This window comes from Puma concolor, chromosome E1, assembly GCF_028749965.1.
Source record: "Puma concolor isolate L17-30 chromosome E1, mPumCon1.1.hap2, whole genome shotgun sequence".
In the NCBI taxonomy this organism is placed as follows: domain Eukaryota; kingdom Metazoa; phylum Chordata; class Mammalia; order Carnivora; family Felidae; genus Puma; species Puma concolor.
Window position 1 is genome coordinate 44,275,240 of NC_141680.1, and position 17,832 is coordinate 44,293,071.

The following is a 17,832-nucleotide window of genomic DNA, read 5'->3' on the forward strand; positions in this document are numbered from 1 at the left end:
CAGCCCCAACTTTCCACCCTAGCTTTTGAGACCTTCGCCCCTTCTCATAGGGGCTCAGGGAGTTGGGGTGGAATCAGGCAGCACACAGATGTGGAGGAGGAATAGTTGCTGAATCTGGGAGCAATAGCTGGGTATTCAGCCGTTGGTTCAACCAGTGTTGAAAACTATTCTTTGCCAGGCATGGGGGTACAGTGAAGAATGGAGCATGGTCTCTGCTCTTGAAGAAAGTGGCCATATAAGCAGATGATCACAATACCATGTGATACAAAAGACAGACACTGTGGCTGGTGGGAAAAAGACAAGGGCTTTCTGTGCAAAAGGAACCCCATGGGCAAAGCCATGGAAGAACATGGCGTAGTCAGGGAACAGTGAGAAGTAAAGCGTGCCTGGAACATAGGATGAGTGTAGAGGAGAGTGGCAGGGCTGATCTAAGTGAGGATTTGGGTTGAGCCCCAGCAAAATTTCAATCTCACGCTAGCTTGGCCCTGACACACACATCTGAGCCACCCCTGGCTGTTCTCAACAGCAGATCTCATTTCTTTACTGACTTGAGCCAATCAGAAGCAAGAGCCATGTACACACACACACACACACACACACACACACACACACTCACAGATACACACACATGGTCTCTTTCTAATCAATGACTGGACTCCATCCCTATTAATGCCCTCTTTCACACCAATAGGAGTAGGAATAATCAGTGAACTTCCTGGTAAAGAACTGTAGGGCAGGACTTGGGGTCTCCCTGACCTAAGACATGGCTACAAATGGAGGCAGCCTTGGCTACATGTATGTACCAGACCTGTGTGACTGTGTGTGTGTGTGTGTGTGTGTGTGTGTGTGCGTGTGTGTATGGCTATACATGTGTGAGTGTATACATGCATATCTCTAGGGAGGAGTGTGAATTGTTGCCTTGAAGGGAGAGATAATCCGAATTCCTTGACAGAGAAAGAGGGATAGGTTGGTCCATTGACATCCCTGTAGGATTCGTATGAGAAACTTCCTTGGGGGTCAGAAAGTGAGGTGGCTATAATACATAACTTCAGATTATTTGACTCTCCTATTGAGAGGTGGAGTCTGTGTCTCCTCACCTTGAATATGGGCTGCTTTGACCAGTTGAGTATGGTGGAAGTGATGCTACATGACATCCCAAGCTGGGTCACGAAGACCCATGTAGCTTCAGCCTGTTCATGGGAACCCTCACCCTCAGGATTCCTGAGCTGCCATCTAAGAAGTCAGGCTTTCCAGAGACCACCATGCTAGAGAGGCCACATGGAGGTGCTCTGGTTAATATTTCTAGCTGAGCCCAGCCTTTCAGCCATCCCTACTGACACACTAGACAGGTGAGTGAAACCATCTTAAATCCTCCAGACCAGCCCACCTAGCAGCTGAATATCACTAAATATCCTCAACGATGCCTGTGGAACAGGAGAATCACCCAACCAAGCCTTATCCAAATTCTTGACCCATAAAATTATGGGATATAATAAAATGGGTGTTCTTTTAAGCTACTCAGTTTTGGGGTACTTTGTTATGCAGCACTAGAGAACTGAAACAAATGGATAATAATATTTCAGTTAATTAAGTACTTGCTATGTATCTGGCATTATTCTAAGTATTTGACATGCATTAATTCATTTATTCCTAAGAATGGGCTGGAAACCAGAGCAGTTAAGTAATTTTTTCAAGGTAACAGCTTGTAAGTGTGATCACTTAGACCTGAACTCAGGTAGTCTGACACCAGAGCTCATGCTATTAACCTCTACCTTATACTGTAGAATAATAGAGATTAAAAGGCTCTTCAAGATCACATGACCGGGGGTGCCTTGCTGGCTCAGTCAGTGGAGCACGCAACTCTTGATGTCACTGTTGTAAGTTTGAGCCCTACACTGGGTGTAGAGATGACTTAAAAATAAAATCTTAAAAATAAATAAATAAAATAAAAATATTTAGGGGCACCTGGCTCAGTTGGAGGAGTATGTGACTCTTGATCTTGGGGTTGTAAGTTCAAGCCCCATGTTGGGTGTTAGAGATCACTAAAAAAAAATACAAAAGAATCTTTAAAAAAATCATATGACCGAACCCCTTTATTTTACAGATAAAGAAGTGGAGCAACAGGAGGGTTAAACGAATAGCCCTGGGATCCCACAGTCTCTTTGCACCACGTCAAGTCCAGATCCTACGTTTGCTGACTCTCAGTCTAGGGGGAAAAGCAGAATGGGACATCCTTCTATCTCAACATGCCCTTCCTTCTGGACCACCATACCTGCCTTCTGTCTCAGGGGCACCATACAAAGTCCTTGATTTCAATCTCTGCCATTTACTGTACATGTGTAAAAATGACTAGCTTTCTCTCAGGACTTCTGGGTACACAAATGCCTGGGTGTGTGCATACACACATATACATCCGTTTTCGTCAGAGCTAGGTAAAATTTTTGTTGACTCCCTCTCAGGGGTTAGGATCTTTGCTTTCAAAGGTATTAGGCTGGCTCAAGATCCTGCACTAGGAATTTCTCTGGTCCTTCTCTTTTCCTCATGTCGTTTAAAGTGGAAAAACTGCATGACTGCATGTGGTAGGCAGCTTCTGTGTTGGCCCCCAGTGATCCCTGCTTCCTGGTGTTCACGTCTTTATGTAATCTCCTCCCTGCGTGGTAAGGGATTGAGGCCTGCCAACACCCATGTCAGTGAGCTTGGAAGCGGATTCCCTTCCCCCCACTCTGTTCTAGTCAAGTCTTTGGATGAGACCCCAACCCCAGCTGGCAGTTGACCGCAGCCTCGCGAGATTTGTTGAGCCAAAAGCACCCACCTAAGCTGTGCTCGCCGTTATGACCCACAGAAACTGCAAGATAATAAATGCCTGTTGTTTAAAAATACTTAGTTCTAGGGGCCCCTGGGTGGCTTAGTCGGTTAAGCATCTGACTTTTGATTTCAGCTCAGATCATGATCTCACGGTTGAAGAGATCAAGCCCCGCCTGCGTCGGGCTCTGGGATGACTGTATGGAGCCTGCTTGGGATATTCTCTTTCCTTCCCTCTCTCTGTGCCCCTCCCTCTCTCTCTCAATATAAATAAACATTTTGTAAAAACCTTTATTTTTTTTAATGTTATTTTTGAGAGAGAAAGAGAGACGGAGCATGAGCGAGGGAGAGGTAGAGAGAGAGGGAGACGGAGAATCTGAAGCAGGCTCCAGGCTCTGAGCTGTCAGCACAGAGCCCGATGCAGGGCTTGAACCCACCAACCGCGAGATCATGACCTGAGCCGAAGTCAGATGCTTAATTAAGACTGAGCCACCCAGCACCCCCAAAAATCTTTAAAAAAAAAATACTTAGTTTTAGAGGCGCCGGGGTGGCTCAGTCGGTTAAGCGTCCCCGTCTTCATTTTGGCTCAGGTCTTGATCTCACCGTTTGTGGGATTGAGCCCTGTGTCAGGCTCCATCTGACAGTGTGGAGCCTGCTTGGGATTCTCTCTCACTCTCTCTCTGCCCCTCCTCCACTTGCACATGAGCATGTGTGTGTGCTCTCTCTCTCAAAATAAATAAATAAACATTAAAAAAAATTTTTTAAATTGGGGCGCCTGGGTGGCTCAGTCGGTTAAGTGTCCGACTTTGGCTCAGGTCATGATCTTGCAGTCCGTGAGTTTGAGCCCCACGTCAGACTCTGTGCTGATAGCTCAGAGCCTGAAGCTTGCTTCAGGTTCTGTGTCTCCCTCTCTCTCTGACCCTTCCCCACTCACACTCTGTCTCTGTCTCTCAAAAATAAACATTAAAATCACTTAAAAATTTTTTTTTAAATAAAAATACTTAGTTTTGGGTAATTTTTTTTTTTTACACAGCAGTAGATAACCAATGTACTGCACATTGAGGAAATTCTAGGGTACAAATGATGTAAACAGTAAGAGACAGATATAAAAGAATTCTTTCCTTGATCCATCTACTTATTCACTCATTCTTTGAATACACTTCTACCTGCTTTGCCCCTAGGAATACAAATTCCAGCCTAGTGGGAGAGGCGAACTTGTAAATGGATTCTTAAAATTTAGTGATAAATGCAAATAGAGGAAGGTCCGGAGTTTCTGAGCAACACAAAAGAGGGATAAACATAATTCTGCCTGGCTTTATGAATAAAGCTTCATTGAGAGTACATTTAATTTGGGTTTTTGAAAAAGGGGTGGGAATTTTCCAGGAAGACAAGGGAAGGAAGAGCTTTCCAGGTAGTGGGATCTACATTTACCTGTACTGAGAGGCCAAGAAAGCCTAGTATGTTTGGGGACTCACTGGTCATCCCATGTGGCTGGATTTTTTTTTTTTTTTTTGAGAGAGAGAGAGAGGCAGAGAGAGGGGGACAGAAGATCCGAAGTGGGCTCTGTACTAACACCAGTGAGCCCTATGTGGGGCTCAAACTCATGAACCATGAGATCATGACCTGAGCCAAAGTCGGACACTCAACTGACTTAGCCACCCAGACGCTCCCAATGTGGCTAGATCTTTTTTTTTTTTTTTTTTTTAACGTTTATTTATTTTTGAGACAGAGAGAGACAGAGCGTGAACGGGGGAGGGGCAGAGAGAGAGGGAGACACAGAATCGGAAGCAGGCTCCAGGCTCTGAGCCATCAGCCCAGAGCCCGATGCGGGGCTCGAACTCACGGACCGCGAGATCGTGACCTGAGCTGAAGTCGGACGCTTAACCGACTGAGCCACCCAGGTGCCCCCCAATGTGGCTAGATCTTAAGAGTACTAGGTGGCAGGGGAGACTGGCAAGGTAGGTTGACTAATCAAGGTACTTGGTGCCAGCCTCAGATTTTTGGTTTTTATCCTACAGGAAATAACAGGTAGAGGTGTTTAAGCTCAGTGAGTACTGTGATCAGATTTGTGTTTTAGAAAGAGAACTCTGGAGGCAATAAGCAGGATGGCGGGAAAGAGGAGTCTAAAGTCAGAGAAATCAGGCAGGATGCTGATTCTGATCCAAGAGAGGGGTCAGATGAGGCCTAGCCCAAGCACTGTCTGTCAAATCGAAAGGAAAGTGAAGGAGGAAGCAGCTTGAGGTTACCAGCTGGGATAATTGGATGGGTGAGCCATCACTCACCAATGGAAGGAATAAAGATAACATGCAGATTTGAGAGTAGAGAATCTGTTAGGATCATGTAGATTATGCTGCAGTAATTAATAACTTTGAAATCTCATTGGCTTAACAAAACAAAGATTTGTTTTGTTTTCTCACTCATACTATAGGTCCTATGTGGTCCACAGGGGTCTCCACTCCATACAGTCACTCAGGGATCCAAGCTCCACCGTCTTGTAGCCACACCACCTACAACACATGGCTCCTTTAGTCACGTCCTCAGTTACATGACAGGAGGAGAGAGAGATACTAGAGAATTGTGTACAGGGCTTTTTATTACCCCAGCCCAGACATGATGTACGTTGCTTCCATGCACATTTCATTGGCCAGAACCAGTCTTATGGCCTCTCCTAACTACAGAAGTTTGGAAAGTAGAGGGGAGCACATAGAATACTTGGTGAGCATGATTTTCTCTGTTTGTTACAAGAAGGCAATAAACTCAGTTTTGAACGCATTTACTTCAAGCAGAAGATATCCGGTAAGCATTTGGAGATGTGGTTCTGACATTCAGACAGGAGTTGAGAGCTTGAGCTGTAGGTTTGAGCACTGATCTTGTCCCTGCCTTCTGGAGGGTTTATCAGTCAATCAATCTGAGGGATGGCGGCCTGCCTACACCCATGTGAGACATTCTGGACAAGAAGAGAAACATATGTATAAATAGCTGTGATCTGCAAGAGGTCAAGTTACATGCTATTTGGCTGCAAGCAAAGTGCCATGAAAGGAAAGATGGAGGAGCAGTGAATCCCACGACGGTGAGTAGGAGTGTCACAAGCAAAGGGCAATGATAGCCGACCTCTCAATGGATTGGTGACCCGACACAGGTAAGGAGTGCATGAGAGCAGCAAAGTATGGTAGATTTGGGGAGAGAGGCACCAGGCAAAAGAGAGAAGTCTAGAAGCGGAGGTAGGCAGGGGGCAGATAGTGGAATGTTTTAATGCCAGGTCAAGGAGCCCGGACTTTATGCTGTAGTTATAAAAAACCACTGGAGGCTTTGGAGAGAGAGGGGACAGATAGATGTGTGAAGAAGAGATGGGAACATTTTTTGGATTACTTTCCTCCCTTCAGTGGAAACCAGGCTCCTCACTAGCAAGCACATAATGTGTACACACACACACACACACACACACACACACACACACACACACACACCTTTTTCTGCCCAGATCCCAGATCCCACTTCTGTATCATAATCCTAGATGATAACTCCTTTACCACTGTTACCAACTAGGCAATTTATGTGACTATCTGCCCACATTATTCCTTCCTCCCTTTTCTCCTCCCTCCCTCCCTTCCTTCCCTTTCTATTTTCTTACTGAGATATAACCTAGAGTGAAATGCACAAAGTGCATGTTAAGTATAGATTAATGAATTTTTACGTGTGTCAACACTCACATAAACACTATTTAAATATAGGACACTTTCTTCCAGTGAGTTCTGCTCTAGAGGCAACCACTATTCTGACTTCTATCACAATCAATTACTTGTGTGTGTTCAAGAACTTCTAGCAATGAAATAATATAATATTCCCTTGTTTGTATCTAATGGCTATGAGGTCCATCCGCATAGTTGAATCCTGGTCTTATCCTGAGCTGTTCCAGCTTTTTTTTTTTTTTTTAACATTTATTTATTTTTGAGACAGAGAGAGACACAGCATGCACGGGGGAGGGGCAGAGAGAGAGGGAGACACAGAATCGGAAGCAGGCTCCAGGCTCTGAGCCACCAGCCCAGAGCCCGACGCGGGGCTCAAACTCGCGGACCGAGAGATCGTGACCTGAGCTGAAGTCGGACGCTTAACCGACTGAGCCACCCAGGTGCCCCGCTGTTCCAGCTTTTAAACCAACTTCCTATCCTTCTCTTTCCCTCTCCTCTTCTTTCTTCTTCCCTTCCTTTCTTCCATCAGTATGTAGAAAGTACCTTTGCAAAGGTGCTAGGGAAGCAGCAGTGAGCAATGCAGATCTGGTTCCTGTTCCTTTGGAAGGGTATGTTCTAGTGGGAGGGCGAGCTGAAACCCCAGGTAATTACAACACAGCGTGATGAGCACAGTGCTAGTCAAGTCTAGGGTGCTATGAGAATTCACAGAAGAGGCGTCAAACCCCAACTTTATGGACCACGGAAGACTTCCTGGAGGAAACAATATCTAAGCGGAGACCTGAATGATGAATAGAGTGTTGTGAGCAGCCGCCTGTGTAAAACCTGCAAGGCAAAAGAGGAAATGGTGCTTTCAAGGAACTGCAGGAAGGTCAGAGATGTTCCGCTCAGCTGGAGCGTAGAGTGCAAAGTGGGAAGGGGTGAGGCTGTGGGGGCTAGGTGGGGCAGATGCTGAAGGGCTTTGTGAGCTCTGCTAAGGAATCTAAACTTGAAGGTGTTGTGGGCCGTCCCTGAGGGGTTTTCAGAAGAAAAATGACACAGTGAGGATTTGGTTTCTTTTGCTATTAATAAATTTGACTTTGAACCGATTTTTTAAAAGCCTTTCAGTTCTTTTAATTTTTATTTATTAAAAAAATTTTTTAAGTTTATTTATTTGAGAGAGAGGAAGAGAGTGCACCAGCAGGGGAGGGGCAGAGAGAGAGAAGGAGAGAGAGAATCGCAAGCAGGCTCCACACTGTCAGTGTGGAACCTCATGAGGGGCTCAAACTCATAAACTGTGAGATCATGACCTGAGCCGAAGTTGGACGCTTAACCGACTGAGCCACACATGCAACCCCCATCCAGTTCTTTTTTTTAAAGTTTGTTTGTTTTTCAGTTTTATTTATTTAAGTAATCTCTATACCCATGTGGGGCTCGAACCCATGACCTTGAGACTAAGAATTCCACGCTCTATTGGCTGAGCCAGCTAGGCGCCCCCTGAATCCATTTTTAAAAGGCATTTTAGGGGCACCTGGGTGGCTCAGTGGGTTGAGCGTCCAGCTTTGGCTCAGGTCAAGATCTTATGGTTCGTGAGTTCAAGCCCCGCATCGGGGTCTGTGTTAACAGCTCAGAGCCTGGAGCCTACTTGGGATTCTGTGTCTCCCTCTCTCTCTGCCCATCCCCAGCTCATGCTTTCTTTCTCTCTCTCTCTCTCTCTCTCTCTCTCAAAATAAATAAACATTAAAAAAATTTTCTTTTTAAAGGCATTTTAGTTTTTGGAAAGGTATGCACATGGTACCAAAAGGTGTGTCATGAAGCACAGGTCTCCCTGGCTCGTCCGTCCCCCACTTTACCAGCCCCCCATAGGTGATCTCTCTGTCTGCAGTGTGGAAAGCAACATGGTAATGAAGCAAGAGTGGAAAACGGAGAACTTCTAGGAAGCTATTGCACATTCTAGGTAAGAGAGGACAGTAGCAGTGGTGGGAATGATTTGAAAGGTGCTTAGGAAGCAAAAACAACAGCACTTGGGCACAGATTAGAAGCAGGGGTGAAGGATGACAGCCCAGGGAGGAGGACAGTGCCTTTCAGTGAGCCAGGGGAACAAAGGGGAGCACAGGGAGGGGCATGTGGTGGACGGTCTGCAAAGAAATGCCTTCTCCATTCGGAGCCTTTCATCTAGTTTTCACTCTCCTTGAATCTGGGTGGCCTTTGACTTGCCTTGATCAATAGGATGCAGTAAAACTGATGTCCTGACAGTTCAGGTGTAGGTTTTAGGAGGCCCGCCACAGCTTCCACTTTGGCGTCTCGGAAGCCAGCCACCATGTGAAGCGTAAGCACGCTGCAGGAGAGAAAGAGGCTACTCAGAGAGGGAGAGAGACACTCTGGAGGATGAGAGACTAGGCAGGAAAGAGAAGCACCCCCGTCTCACCCTGCCACGTTAGCAGAGGCGCCAGACACATTAGTAAGGCCACCTCAGATGCTCCAGGCCCAGCTGAACTTCCCCCCCCCCCCCCCCCCCCCCCCCCCCCCCCCCCCCGGCCAACACTGCAGGGAGCGGAGGCAAGCCGTCCACACCAAACCCTGCCCAAACTGCAGAATCGTGAGCACATAAAAGATTGCTGTTGTTTTAAGCCACTCGGTTTGGGGTGGATTGTCACCCAATAGATAACTGAAAGAAGTAGGGAGGGATGGGGGAGAGAGGGTATAAGTTCTGCATCCATGGTCTTTCCTTCTTTTCATTCTTAAAATCCTCAGTGTCCCTGCGAAACACCTGCAGCTTTATAATTCAGCTTTATAATCTTCCACCTAGAAGGTTCAGGTGTCTTGGTCTACTGTTTCTCCAGTGCCCACATCAACAGCTCTGAAACCCAACTGCATGTTGATTACTGTTTCCTTGGGTCAACCTAGGGTTGATTCTAATTCTATCTTTGTTTCGGCGGTGGGGGGGGGGGGGAGGGAGGAGGAATTTGTTTTTTCTAACATCATACCCCAGGGAGAAATGTTATTTCTTTGTATTCCTCATTTTCTAATGCAGGGCTAACTGTAAAGTATAGTTGTTCACTAAATGCCAGACGAATGACTAATGAGGCTCACTTGGAGAGAATCCTAAATGGGGTTCAATTCCTAACTTCCTGTTCTAACCAGAGGCCTTCAGTTTCTCCATTTATGCAAGAAGGTCTCACCGCACTCCTTCCGACTCATGTACAGTAATGAGTTAAGGGGCTTCAACGTTGTCAGAGAGCCATTTGTCTGTGCCTCCATGGAGAAATGGCTGGGCCCAGGAGGAAGCAGGTGATGTGACACAAGCGGGTGTGGGGACAAAGACCCAGAGAGGTCTATGTTCCTCAGCAGGAGAGGGGACGTGTATATTTGCTGCATGAGGGCGAGAGGGTGACTGACCCCATGCTCCCTGTCTCAGTGGCCCTCCTCTGCCCTCACACGGGACTGCCGCCAAGAACTGCCAGTTGGGAGAGACTGCCATCACTCCCCTCCTCTGGATTGCCTCTCCAGGGAGACTTGGGTACCCTCCACGCAGTCCCTGTTGACTGCTCTTGGTGGCCTGCCCAGAGCCCATTTCTCCACAGGTCTGAGGAGATGGGCATCTTCCCTGTAGCCCCAAACCCAGTTCTAGTGACAGTGGAATCTAAGAAGGAACTCAGAAGACACTCTAGTCTAACTTTCCCATATTCAAGATAAGGAAACTAAGGCCCAGGTCAGGGAAGTGACTTGTCCAAACGCCCCAACTGGTTCATGGCAGAGGTGAGGCCAGCACCCACATTTCTCAACTCCCAAATTGGTGCCCTCTGTTGCTTACACGGCCTCCTGCAGGGCTCTCCCCTCTCTGACCTCCCTTTCCTTTTTACTATTCCTTCTCTTCTCAGCCTCTCTCCAGCACATGCCCCACATAGGGACACTTCCAACAGGGGAGGGGGTGGCTAGCAGGCAGCCTGTCCTAATGGATGTGGGACATACAGAAGGCAGATGAGGTGTGTGCACTCCAAACATGTCAAGCGGTGCCACTTAACACAGCTGCTCAGGCTTGGGCATCGATACACATGCACACACGGACAGTCACACACCTCCTTTAGGGTCACCTATGTTTTCCACCAGTCCCCCCAGTCAGATGGACCTTGGCACAAAGTCAAGTCACAAGACTCCTCACCTGGCCTCAGCCCTTGGTGTCCCACAAACTAGCTAAACTGGTGGCACCTGGGTAAGGACAGCTGAATGACCCGTTCTGGCCCTTGATCCAGAGATGGGAAAGAGAAGATAGGTTCACAGCTGTCATCAACATGGCACATCTTTTTTTTTTTTTTTTTTTAATTTTTTTTTTCAACGTTTATTTATTTTTGGGACAGAGAGAGACAGAGCATGAACGGGGGAGGGGCAGAGAGAGAGGGAGACACAGAATCGAAAACAGGCTCCAGGCTCCGAGCCATCAGCCCAGAGCCCGATGCGGGGCTCGAACTCACGGACCGCGAGATGGTGACCTGGCTGAAGTCGGACGCTTAACCGACTGCGCCACCCAGGCGCCCCAACATGGCACATCTTTATGTACTTAGAACTCCTGCCTCTGGGTCTCTAAATGTCCCTCCCTGAGAGGATAACGGGAGAGTGAGGACCCCACTTTCCTTCTTCTTTCTGCTCCCTTTGCTTACCCCCCTCTTCCCGTCTTGATAAGAATCTGTTTGAATGAAGCTCCTGCCAGGCCATAGATTCCATCTGAGACATAGCTGGATCTCTTAAAACACAAGGGGAGATGTTTATCTTTCCTCCCAGCTCTGTCCTGTCACCTCCTCCTGGGCATTGCCAGCCAAGGGCACCGCCTGGTGAGACAAATTAGGTAAGTCTGAGCTGGGCCCCTGGTACCTACTGCTAAGAGGGTAAGCAGTGCTGGGGGAGGGGCGGGTAGGGCGGGAACTGAGACGTCCCTTCAGAGTTGTTCACCTCTTCCCTCCTCCTCTGCTCCCCACTCCACCCCACCCCCAGTCATTCCAATACCCCCCACCTCTGGAAAAGCCAGATTGGGATTCGATCCCCAGCCAGTTGCCGAGTTCCGGAGCAGCTGTCCCAGGCTTGGGAGGGGGAGGGGGCCAGGAATGCTGGAGCTGAGGCCTGGGCCGCCCCAGACAGAGCAGGCTCTGAATTCTGGGAATGTTTGTGCAGCTGGAGCCCATTAGGGGAGGGAGCCGCGCCGCTTATTAATCCCAGCCTTGTTCCCCGGGAGGGGCCAGGGCCCTGCACACGAGTGGAGGGGGACGGGGCTCTGCTGCAGGAGGCGGCCCCCAGCCCTCAGCCCCCTGCTTGGTTGAGACTCCATCAGGAGCTTGGAGATCTGGGGCCCTGTGCCTGGCTTGCATGGTGCACATATGTGTGGGGAGGCGAGTGTGGAGGGGTGGGTGTGGGCACAGGTAAGGGGCCTGTGGGGGGTGGGGGACGCGGTGAGGTTCCACAGAAGTGCTCCTACCTGGGGAGGCGGGAGGCACACGGTGGTGCTGGGAGGGGGTGCTGTGTACTCCTCAGGGATCCTCACCTGCCTCCCAGAAGCTCCTTGCTGGCAGGCACTCTTACAGCAGGAGAAGAGAAGGAGGTCATGAATTCCTGTTGGCTTAAGTATTTGAGTGTGTGCACAAAGAGGGCTGAGCAGTGAGTGGGGAGGCAGCCACGGGGGCCACATCCTGCGAGAGCTCCAGGAGTGGCCATTTAGTAACGTGAAGAGCACCTCCAGGAGTGGTGCAGTGTGTGACCTGTGCAGCCACACACAGTGCTCCGGGTGTAGGGAGTCTGGGGGCCTGGGTTTAGTTCCAAGCTAGCACTGCGGATAGGGTGGTGCACTGAAACTGAAACAAAGGGCCTGGCCTGGGGTCCCAGTTCTACGGACTAGCTGTGGGGCCTGGGATACATTTCTTAGCTTCTTGGAGCCTTGCTTCCTTTATTGGGATAGGGTCTGTCCTATGTGTCTTATAGGATTGTTGTACAGATCATGTTCCTTTGTCTCTGTATCCATCCATCCATCCATCCATCCATCCCACAAACTTGATGGCTACTATATGCCACATATTCTGCTAGTGACCAGGGCCTTAAAAATGAATAAGGACCGGGGCGCCTGGGTGGCGCAGTCGGTTAAGCGTCCGACTTCAGCCAGGTCACGATCTCGCGGTCCGTGAGTTCGAGCCCCGCGTCAGGCTCTGGGCTGATGGCTCAGAGCCTGGAGCCTGTTTCCGATTCTGTGTCTCCCTCTCCCTCTGCCCCTCCCCCGTTCATGCTCTGTCTCTCTCTGTCCCAAAAATAAATAAACGTTGAAAAAAAAAATTAAAAAAAAAAAATGAATAAGGACATTGACCGTTAGAAGCTCATCCTTAATAGTATGGGGTGGTGTGGGGTTATCACATACACGGATAGAGTGTAATGTGGCAAGCTCTAACCCTGTGTCATGGAGACTGGAAGAGGAAGCAGTGCTAGCCAGCCCATCACAGGTGTGTTCTTAGGATAACATGTATGAAGGTGCCCTGTACACTATATGGCCCAGCACAGTGTGGAAAGAGGCCGTGGCAGGATCCTCTGAGACAGAACTGAGGTCTCATTGTACTTACTGGCACATCTCCAGCTGGGGCTGGGGCTGCTGGATGCTCAGGGTGATAATACCAGAAAGTTCCAGAATGAACTAGGACTTTGGTAGGTTGGGAGCTATGACAGAAATCCCAGAAACCCCTTTGAGGGCCAGGGAGGAAGGCTCTATGACCAATTCGATAGAGAAGGTTAGCTTTATTTTTGGGGAAGCTTTTTTTTTTTTTTTTTTTTTAACGTTTATTCATTTGAGAGAGAGAGAGAGAGAGAGAGAGACAGAGGATCCCAAGCAGGCTCATGCCGATAGCAGAGAGCCCGATGCGGGGCTCAAATCATGAGATCATGATCTGAGCCAAAGTCTGACACTTAACAGGCTGAGCTACTCAGGGTAGCCCCCCCCCCCTTTTTTTTTTTTGAGAGAGAGGGTTAGCTTGGTGCCTTTGCTGAATTTCATCCTGGGAGATGGTGAGGAGGGAATGGGGCAAATGGGAGAGGGAAAGTCAATAAAGGGCTGGGGCCTTGGGAGCTTTGGAGAGGGGTCATCTGCCTCAGCCATTCCCAGAAGCCTCTGCAAACAGGAGGAAGGAAGGCCTCTCCTCTCACCCCCAACCCCACAACAGTCCCTGAGTTCACAGGGTCTCCAGCTCAGGTAGAGCTCCCTTCAAAACGTCAGAGAACTTCCCAGGAGGGCTGCTGGGACAGGAACCATAGAACACCAAGCCTTGTAATTACTCTGACAAAAATTTAGGATCTTGGGATGGGCAAGGAATGGGAACAGTTGTCTGAGAATTCCCAGGTCATGCCTGCAAAGTGTTGGCCCCAATGGCTCCAAATGGCACCGGCCATTTCAGGCATAGATAGCCTCTGAAGTGAGTACTCCTGTCCAAGGGGCTCACTGCTTTTAGGTTCCAGGCCACATGTCTAAGGAACTAAACAAGGGCTATCTCTGTGGAACAGAATCAGAGAGGTGAGTAGGAGGCCCACAGAATTCTGGAGGCTCAGTTCCTGCCTTTGGGGAACCCTAGTCTAAGACGGGATACAGCCCCTGCTCTCAGGAAACTTGTGTTCTAGTGAAAGGGAGACATCATTTGTTCTCCAGGAACATCTAGACGAGAGATATAGCCTTTGTCCTTAGGAAACCTCCAGTCTGCTGATGGATCTCCATCTAAGATACAAAAAATTATGGATATGGGGCGACTATGAGACAAGCTAATGAACCAAGTACCAGTTATGGGCAGTCAGGAGTAGTAGAATGAATGATAGGGGAGAAGAAATATGGAGTTCGCTATAGGAAGCTCCTGGAGGAAGAGGGTAAACAATAAAGTAGACTACAGTCAGTTGGGGGAGAGCATGTTTCTCTGTAGGGATGCCCCAACAATCTCTCCCGTCTTGGGGAGGGGTGTGAAATGTCCAGGCTGCACTAGCTGATCCCTAATATCCCTTTCAGCTTTAACATACTAGACTTCCTGGCCCCAGCCCTCTCACCCCTGCTTCCTCTCCCTCAGAGCCTCCCCCACCCCTGCCCTTCCTCTCGGCCTTCCATTTGGTCTCTCCTGAGGCAGGTGGTCCAGCCAGCTGCTTGGCCTGTGTGGAGATGAGATCCCACCCACAGTGTGGGATGGCGTTCAGTGGGGGTGGGCTGTGACCTGAGGAGCTGACAGCTGGGTTTGGGGCTCAGGCAGGGGGCACAGGGGTGAGGACATGGCTTGTGGCAACTTTTCCCAATACCCTCAAGTAGGGGAGATTTGTGGGGAAGGAGAGAAGGGTTCCAGGGATGTCCTAGATTCCAGCTGTGGTGGGTCTGGGTCCCTTTGCAGAGGTCTGGGAGGGCCCATCAGGGAAGAACAGGTTGAACTCTACTTCCCCTGAGCTGGGGGACACTGGGGCTAGAGTTGGGCCAGGCTGGGTGGTTCCTGCAGCTGCTGGGCGTGCTCCTTGGGAAGGAGCTGGGAGGTGGGGGGCAGTGTGGATTGGAAAGGACAGCTGGGTCTGCCAGGAAGCCTGGCCTGACATCCCTCCTGAGACACTTCCCCTCCCTCACCCTACACATGTGGGCCATGATGGGGGGGGGGGGGAGCGGTACTCTCCACCCCAGAACAAGAGGTCAGACAATGACCCGGGAGAGCTGAGAGCCGGGACTAGGCCTGAGGGAGCTGTGTTATTTCCGTCTCAGCACCTTTCCATCAGAAAGACTTACAGGAAAAGCGCCTGGGTCACATGGAGTACCCAGCAATAGACGGTGGCTGGATGGCTGAATGGAAGACTCAAGTCCTGTTTTCACTGATTCAGCCGAGTACCCCCCACCAGTGATGCCCTCTGTATCACTGGTTCTGAAACTTTAACAGTGTCTAGGAGTTACTTGTTAAAACATAATGCCATGAAGTCCACCTCACTTCAGAGATTTTGATTCAGTAGATCTAGAGTGGGGGCTGAGAATTTGAAGTTCCTGCAAGTTCCCAGGTAGTGCTGACGCTCCGGGTCCAAGGCCACGCTTCGAGTAGGATACTACTCCTTTTTTCTCTCTTTCTTCCTCAGCTGTCTCATCCTTCTCCCAGCCCCTGCCCGCCTGCCTGCCCCTCCACCCATCAAGCACAAGCCAGCTCAGCTGTTAGTGGCGAAGCACATGGTGGGGGTGGCAGAGGCCAAGGTCAGACTCTCCAGGAGTAGAGCTGGGCTCAGCCTGCCTTCTTCTATTGAACCTAGGCCTGGCAACGTACTGGGGTGAGTCTCTATCCCTTCCTTGCTTCTCTTCCCCAGCACAGTGACCTTCAACCTGGGGGTCCCGGAGGATTCCATATGTGGACCAAGCATCACCTGTAGAGTAGAATTTTCCCACCAGGTCTGTGTGTTAATGTTTTTCAAATATGTATGGATGCTGTTGTATGAAAAAATATATACTCATTTAAAAGTCTTAATGAATTTATACTTTCTCAACTTAAAAAAGTTACAAAATACATGATACTTACAAAGCATTTTGGCATTTTGTCAAGATGAATGATCCTCAACATAGCCTAAGAGAGCGTGCATGATTTGTACAGGCTATTGCCCCAGCTCCATTCAAGTTCCCCCTCCTCACCACACAGGCCTTAGTTCAATTGCACAAATTGACCTAACTCCCTCTCCTCCCTCTGGCCTCAGGGCCTTTGCACATGCAGTTCCCTTTGCCTACTACAGTCCAATAATCTGTCTCACTTCACAATCCCTTCCACTCCTTAGCCTGGTTAACTTTTACTTTTTCTACAAATCTAGGCTAATCACTTCCTTAGCAAATCCTTCCCATCTTTCTGATCATGTCATTTCCCCCTTTAGAGGTTGTCACAACACGTATATATATGCGTATTCCTCTGTCTGTAACCCTCAAGGTTGTTTTAATTTTACGTTATGTGTGTCACTTTAATTTCTGACTTCCCTATCAGTGTGAAATTTCTGTGAGGCAGAGTCCCTTTGCTTCTTCTGCTTATTGCCCACTGTTGTAGCTCTAGAGCCGACAACAGTGCCTGGCACTAACAGCGTACTTCATAAACATGTGGTTAATGATGCAGTCAATTAGTCAGTTGACAAATAAAAGATCCCCTCCATAGCTGAAGGCAACAGCCAGAGAACTTTGCAGCCAATCTGGCACCCAAAGACAAAAGTTGAAAACAGTCCATATAAACAAAACAAAACAAAACAAAACAAAACAACAAAAAACTCTCCAACGACTGCTACACCTGTACTGCTCCTGATGGGGATTTTCTGACCACTTGTTCTCATTGGTACACCATAGTTTTGGCCCCTTCTGTAGAGGTGAGAGAGAAACAGAGGTGACTGGCTGGCAGCCAGAGTAGTAGGAGATGGGAGGGAGAGGGAGAAATTGGAGAAGAGCAGATGAAAGAGAAGGGAGAGAAGAAAACAGGGGGAGGGGCACCTGGGTGGCTCAACCAGCTAAGCCTCAGAGTTGATTTTGGCTCAGGTCATGATCTCACGGTTTGGGGTTTGGTTCCTGGGATGGAGTCCCTCGAAGGGCTCTGCACTGGCAGCATGGAGCCTGCTTGGGATTCTCTCTCCCTCTCTGTCTCCCTCTCTCTCTCTCTCTCTCTGCCCCTTCCTCGCTGTGCATGCGTGTGCATGCACACTCACGTGCTCACTTGCTCGCTCTCTCAAAGTAAATAAATAAACTTATAGAGAAAAGAAAGGAGGGCAGGAGAGACAGAGAAGAGAAAAAAAGGATGTGAAGAGGAGAAAGAGGACAAACCTCTCCCAGGACAAAGTGAAAAGAAGACAATTTCCAGAGATCAGAATAGGGTCAAGGGTGGAGCCAGAGGGGTGTCATTTGACTGCCTTGCTTTGTGACCTCCTCCTCCACGCTCAGTCATCCCTTCTCTCTTTCCCGATCCCCAGCTCCCTCCCCGTCTGCCCCAGGAGCTGGGCTAGTTTATTTTCCTTGGGAAGGCTTCCTGAAAGGGGAGCCTGATTTGCCTGACACATGAAAAGTGTCTCAGACTGCCGTCTGACCCTTCCCGCAGAGCCCCAGCTCCAGGGAGTTTGTCTGACATGCAGTCACACACGTGGACACACACACACACACACACACACACACACACACACACAACCTGGCACATGGCGCACACATGCCCCCAGGGACCCCAGGGTGAGTCTAGGAGTTGTGTGAGCACAAATGTGTATGTACACAGGCACCCCCTCACATGTAGATAAGATGCAATGTACAGGTACCCAAAGCTTACCGCCCCCCCGCCCCCGCCCCACATGGGTGTCTCATACCTGTGCTCGGCACATAAGCTCACTCATTCACGTGTGA

At 49.1% G+C, this 17,832-nt stretch overlaps 1 long non-coding RNA gene across 2 annotated transcripts in view; it reads right to left on the reverse strand.

Moving 5' to 3' along the window:
• The window catches only part of LOC147574393 (uncharacterized), a 91,072-nt gene that overhangs the window by 30,969 nt on the left and 42,271 nt on the right, over nucleotides 1–17,832 (reverse strand). Inside the window, exon 3 of one of the 2 annotated variants that reach the window (XR_015244201.1) lies at nucleotides 8,351–8,805. The exons of the other annotated variant lie outside the window; for it this stretch is intronic. This is a non-coding gene — a long non-coding RNA (uncharacterized LOC147574393). Of the gene's footprint in view, nucleotides 1–8,350; nucleotides 8,806–17,832 lie in introns of those variants that run through there. 2 annotated transcript variants of the gene reach the window in all.